The sequence below is a fragment of the Panulirus ornatus genome, chromosome 63 (assembly GCF_036320965.1).
Source record: "Panulirus ornatus isolate Po-2019 chromosome 63, ASM3632096v1, whole genome shotgun sequence".
In the NCBI taxonomy this organism is placed as follows: Eukaryota; Metazoa; Arthropoda; class Malacostraca; order Decapoda; family Palinuridae; genus Panulirus; species Panulirus ornatus.
Window position 1 is genome coordinate 26,699,370 of NC_092286.1, and position 7,219 is coordinate 26,706,588.

The following is a 7,219-nucleotide window of genomic DNA, read 5'->3' on the forward strand; positions in this document are numbered from 1 at the left end:
CATCGTTCCAATTCACTCTATTCCTTGCACGCCTTTCACCCTCCTGCATGTTTAATCCCCGATCACTCAGATCTTTTTCACTCCATCTTTCCACCTCCAATTTGGTCTCCCACTTCTCCTCGTTCCCTCCTCCTCTGACACATATATCCTCTTGGTCAATCTTTCCTCATTCATTCTCTCCATGTGACCAAACCATTTCAACACACCCTCTTCTGCTCTCTCAACCACACTCTTTTTATTACCACACATCTCTCTTACCCTATGATTACTTACCCAATCAAACCACCTCACACCACATATTGTCCTCAAACATCTCATAACCAGCACATCCACCCTCCTCCGCCCAACTCTATCCATAGCCCATGCCTCGCAACCATATAACATTGTTGGAACCACTATTTCTTCAAACATACCCATTTTTGCTTTCCGAGATAATGTTCTCAACTTCCACACATTCTTCAACGCTCCAGAACTTTTGCCCCCTCTCCCACCCTATTATTCACTTCCAGTTCCATGGTTCCATCCACTGCCAAATCCACTCCCAGATATCTAAAACACTTCACTTCCTCCAGTTTTTCTCCATTCAAACTTACCTCGCAATTGACTTGTTCCTCAACCCTACTGTACCCAATAACCTTGCTCTTATTCACATTTACTCTCAGCTTTTTTCTTTCACACACTTTACCAAACTCAGTCACCAGCTTCTGCAGTTTCTCACACGAATCAGCGACTAGCACTGTATCATCAGCAAACAACATCTGACTCACTTCCCAAGCTCTCTCATCCACAACAGACTGCATACTTGCCCCTCTTTCCAGAACTCTTGCATTCACCTCCCTAACAACCCCATCCATAAACAAATTAAACAACCATGGAGACATCGCACACCCCTGCCACAAACCAACACTCACTGAGAACCATATACTTTCCTCTCTTCCTACACGTACACATGCCTTACATCCTCGATAAAAACTTTTCACTGCTTCTAACAACTTGCCTCCCACACCATATATTCTTAATACCTTCCACAGAGCATCTCTATCAACTCTGTCATATTCCTTCTCCAGATCCATAAATGCTACATACAAATCTATTTGCTTTTCTAAGTATTTCTCACATACATTCTTCAAAGCAAACACCTGATCCACACATCCTCTACCACTTCTGAAACCACACTGCTCTTCCCCAATCTGATGCTCTGTACATGCCTTCACCCTCTCAATCAATACCCTCCCATATAATTTCCCAGGAATACTCAACAAACTTATACCTCTGTAATATGAGCACTCACTTTTATCCCCTTTGCCTTTGTACAATGGCACTATGCAAGCATTCTGCCAATCCTCAGGCACCTCACCATGAGTCATTTATAATTTTTTTTTTATTTTGCTTTGTTGCTGTCTCCCACATTAGCGAGGTAGCGGAAGGAAACAGACGAAAGAATGGCCCAACCCACCCACATACACATGTATATACATACACATCCACGCACACAAATATACATACCTATACATCCCAACGTATACATATATATACACACACAGACATATACATATATCCACATGTAATTCATACTGTCTGCCTTTATTCATTCCCATCGCCACCTCGCCACGCATGAAATAACAACCCATTCCCCCCTTATGTGTGCGAGATAGCGCTAGGAAAAGACAACAAAGGCCCCATGTGTTCACACTCAGTCTCTAGCTGTTATGTAATAATGCTCCGAAACCACAGCTCCCTTTCCACATCCAGGCCCCACACAACTTTCCATGGTTTACCCCAGACGCTTCACATGCCCTGGTTCAATCCATTGACAGCACATTGACCCCAGTATACCACATCGTTTCAATTCACTCTATTCCTTGCACGCCTTTCACCCTCCTGCATGTTCAGGCCCTGTTCACTCAAAATCTTTTTCACTCCATCTTTCCACCTCCAATTTGGTCTCCCACTTCTCCTCGTTCCCTCCACCTCTGACACATATATCCTCTTGGTCAATCTTTCCTCACTCATTCTCTCCATGTAACCAAACCACTTCAAAACACCCTCTTCTGCTCTCTCAACCACACTCTTTTTATTTCCACACATCTCTCTTACCCTATTATTACTTACTCGATCAAACCACCTCACACCACATATTGTCCTCAAACATCTCATTTCCAACACATCCACCTGTGCACAACTCTATCCATAGCCCATGCCTCGCAACAATACAACATTGATGGAACCACTATTCCTTCAAACATACCATACGCCTCGCAACAATACAACATTGATGGAACCACTATTCCTTCAAACATACCCATTTTTGCTCTTCGAGATAATGTTCTCAACTTTCACACATTCTTCAAGGCTCCCAGAATTTTTGCCCCCTCCCCCACCCTATGATTCACTTCTGCTTCCATCGTGCCATCCGCTGCCAAATCCACTCCCAGATATCTAAAACACTTCACTTTCTCCAGTTTTTCTCCATTCAAACTTACCTCCCAATTGACTTGACCCTCAACCCTACTGTACCTATTAACCTTGCTCTTTCACATTTACTCTCAACTTTCTTTTTTCACACACTTTACCAAACCCAGTCACCAGCTTCTGCAGTTTCTCACGTGAATCAGCCACCAGTGCTGTATCGTCAGCGAACAACAACTGACTCACTTCCCATCCCTCTCATCCACAACAGACTGCATACTTGCCCCTCTTTCCAAAACTCTTGCATTTACCTCCCTAACAACCCCATCCATAAACAAATTGAACAACTTTGGAGACATCACACACCCCTGCGGCAAACCTACATTCACTGGGAACCAGTCACTTTCCTCTCTTCCTACACGCACACATGCCTTACAACCTCAATAAAAACTTTTCACTGCTTCTAACAAACTTGCCTCCCACACCATATATTCTTAATACCTTCCACAGAGCATCTCTGTCAACCCTATCATATTCCTTCTCCAGATCCATAAATGCTACATACAAATCCATTTGCTTTTCTAAGTATTTCTCACATACATTCTTCAAAGCAAACACCTGATCTACACATCCTCTACCACTTCTGAAACCGCAGTGCTCTTCCCCAATCTGATGCTCTGTACATGCCTTCACCCTCTCAGTCAATACCCTCCCATATAATTTCCCAGGAATACTCAACAAACTTATACCTCTGTAATTTGAGCACTCACTCTTATCCCCTTTGCCTTTGTACAATGGCACTATGCAAGCATTCTGCCAGTCCTCAGGCACCTCACCATGAATCATACATACATTAAATAACCTTACCAACCAATCAACAATACAGTCACCCCCTTTTTTAATAAATTCCACTGCAATACCATCCAAACCTGCTGCCTTACCGGCTTTCATCTTCTGCAAAGCTTGTACTACCTCTTATCTGTTTACCAAATCATTTTCCTTAACCCTCTCACTTTGCACACCACCTAAACCAAAACACGCTATATCTGCCACTCTATCATCAAACACATTCAACAAACCTTCAAAATACTCACTCCATCTCCTCACATCACCACTACTTATTATCACCTCCCCATTAGCCCTCTTCACTGAAGTTCCCACTTGTTTCCTTGTCTTACGCACTTTATTTACCTCCTTCCAAAACATCTTTTTATTCTCCCTAAAATTTAATGATACTCTCTCACCCCAACTCTCATTTGCCCTCTTTTTCACCTCTTGCACCTTTCTCTTGACCTCCTGCCTCTTTCTTTTATACATCTCCCACTCATTTGCATTATTTCCCTGCAAAAATCGTCCAGACATATGCATATATACACATGTACATAATTCATACTGTCTGCCTTTATTCATTCTCATCGCCACCCCACCACACATGAAATAACAACTCCCTCCCCCTTTATGTGCGCGAGGTAGCACTAGGAAAAACAACAAAGGCCACTTTCGTTCACACTCAGTCTCTAGGTGTCATGTATAATGCACTGAAACCACAGTTCCCTTTCCACATCAAAGCCCCGCAAAACTTTCCATGGTTTACCCCAGACGCCTCACATTCCCCGGTTCAACTCATTGACAGCACATTGACCTAAGTATACCACATCGTTCCAATTTACTCTATTCCTTGCACACCTTTCACCTTACTGTATGTTCAGGCCCTGATCGCTTAAAATCTTTTTCACTTTATCCTTCCACCTCCAATTTGGTCTCCCACTTCTCCTTGTTCCCTCCACCTCTGACACATATATCCTCTTTGTCAATCTTTCCTCTCATTCTCTCCATGTGACCAAACCATTTGAATGCACCCTCTTCTGATCTCTCAGCCACACACTTTTTATTTTCACACATCTCTCACCCTTTCAACACTTACTTGATCAAACTACGTCACACCACATGTTGTCCTTAAACATTTCATTTCCAACACATCCACCTTCCTCCACCAAGCCTTTCTATCGCCCTTGCTTCACAACCATATGATATTGTTGAGAGTACTTATTATTCAATCATACTCATCTTTTCTTTCCGAGATAATGTTTTCTCTTTCTGCACATTCTTCATTGCTCTCAGAACCTTCACCCCCTTCCCCACCCTATAACTTACCTCTGCTTCTAGGGTTCCACTTGCTGTCAAAGCCACTCCCAGATATCTAAACACTTCATTTCCTCCAATTTTTCTCCATTCAAACTTACATCCCTGCTAACTGCTGAACTTAATATAATAACCTTGCTCATATTCACATATACTCTCAACTTTCTTCTTTCTCACATTGTTCCAAACTCTGCCACCAGTATTGTATCATCAGCGAACAAGAACTCCCTCCCCAGGCCCTCTCATCCCCAACAGATTGCACACTTGCCTTTTTCTCCAAAACTTGCATTTACCTCCCTCACCACCCCATCCATAAACAAATTAAACAACCATGGTAACATCGCACTCCCTTGCTGCAGACTGACCTTCACTGTAAACCAATCACTCCCCTCTCTTCTTACTCATACACATGCCTTACACCTTGATATCTTCTCTCTGCCTCTAGCAGCTTTTCTCCCACACCATATATGACTTTCACAAAGCATCTATATCAACCCCATCATTTGCCTTCTCCAGATCCATTAATGCCTCATACAGATCCATCTGTTAGTATTTCTCACACACATTCTTCAAGCAAACTCTTGATCCGCACACCCTCTACCACCTTTGAAACCTTACTGTCCTCCTCAGTCACATGTCCTGTACATGCCCTCACCTTCTCAGTCAATACCCTTTCATATAATTTTCCAGGTATACTCAACAAACGTATACCTCTGTAGTTTGAACATTCCACCAGTCATCAGGCACTTCACTATGATCCATACATATAGTGAATATCCTTACCAACCAATCAACAACAACGGTCACCCCCTTTCTTAATAACTTCAGCTGCAATCCCATCCAATCCCATCATCTTGCCAGATTTCATCTTCCTCAAGGCTTTCTCCATCTCTTCTCTTTTCATCCAAGCACTCTCCTTGACTCTCTCACTTTGCATACCACTCTGACCAAAACACCCTACATCTGCTACTCTATCATCAAACACATATCAGTTCTTCAGAATACTCACTCCATCTCCTTCTCACCCCATCACTGCTTGTTATCACTTCCCCTTTTGCTCCCTTCACTGATGTCCCCATTTGTTCTTGTCTTTTGAAATTTATTTACCTCCTTCCAATACATCTTTTTTGCTTTGTCCCTGTCTCCCGTGTTAGCGAGGTAGCGCAAGGAAACAGACGAAAGAATGGCCCAACCCACCCACATACACATGTATATACATACACATCCACACACGCAAATATACATACCTATACATCTCAATGTATACATATATATATACACACACAGACATATACATATATACACATGTACATAATTCATACTGTCTGCCTTTATTCATTCCCATCGCCACCTCACCATTCATGTAACAACCCCCCCCTCCCCCCTCATGTGTGCGAGGTAGTGCTAGGAAAAGACAACAAAGGCCCCAATCGTTCACACTCAGTCTCTAGCAGTCATGTAATAATACACCGAAACCACAGCTCCCTTTCCACATCCAGGCCCCACACAACTTTCCTTGGTTTACCCCAGACACTTCACTTGCCCTGGTTCAATCCATTGACAGCACGTCGGCCCCGGTATACCACATCGTTCCAATTCACTCTATTCCTTGCACGCCTTTCACCCTCCTGCATGTTCAGGCCCTGATCACTCAAAATCCTTTTCACTCCATCTTTCCACCTCCAATTTGGTCTCCCACTTCTCCTCGTTCCCTCCACCTCTGACACATATATCCTCTTGGTCAATCTTTCCTCACTCATTCTCTCCATGTGACCAAACCATTTCAAAACACCCTCTTCTGCTCTCTCAACCACACTCTTTTTATTTCCACACATCTCTCTTACCCTATTATTACTTACTCGATCAAACCACCTCACACCACATATTGTCCTCAAACATCTCATTTCCAGCACATCCACCCTCCTGTGCACAACTCTATCCATAGCCCACAACTTGCAACCATACAACATTGTTGGAACCACTATTCCTTCAAACATACCCATTTTTGCTTTCCGAGACAATGTTCTTGACTTCCACACATTCTTCAATGCTCCCAGAATTTTTGCCCCCTCCCCCACCGTATGATTCACTTCCGCTTCCATGGTTCCATCCTCTGCCAAATCCACTGCCAGATATCTAAAACACTTCACTTCGTCCAGTTTTTCTCCATTCAAACTTACCTCCCAGTTGACTTGACCCTCAACCCTACTGTACCTAATAACCTTGCTCTTATTCACATTTACTCTTAACTTTCTTCTTTCACACACTTTACCAAACTCAGTCTCCAGCTTCTGCAGTTTCTCACATGAATCAGCCACCAGCGCTGTATCATCAGCGAACAACAACTGACTCACTTCCCAAGCTCTCTCATCCACAACAGACTACATACTTTCCCCTCTTTCCAAAACTCTTGCATTCACCTCCCTAACAACCCCATACATAAGCAAATTAAACAACCATGGAGACATGACTCACCCCTGCTGCATACCTACATTCACTGAGAACCAATCACTTTCCTCTCTTCCTACACGTACACATGCCTTACATCCTCGATAAAAACTTTTCACTGCTTCTAACAACTTGCCTCCCACACCATATATTCTTAATACCTTCCACAGACCATCTCTATCAACTCTATCATATGCTTTCTCGAGATCCATAAATGCTA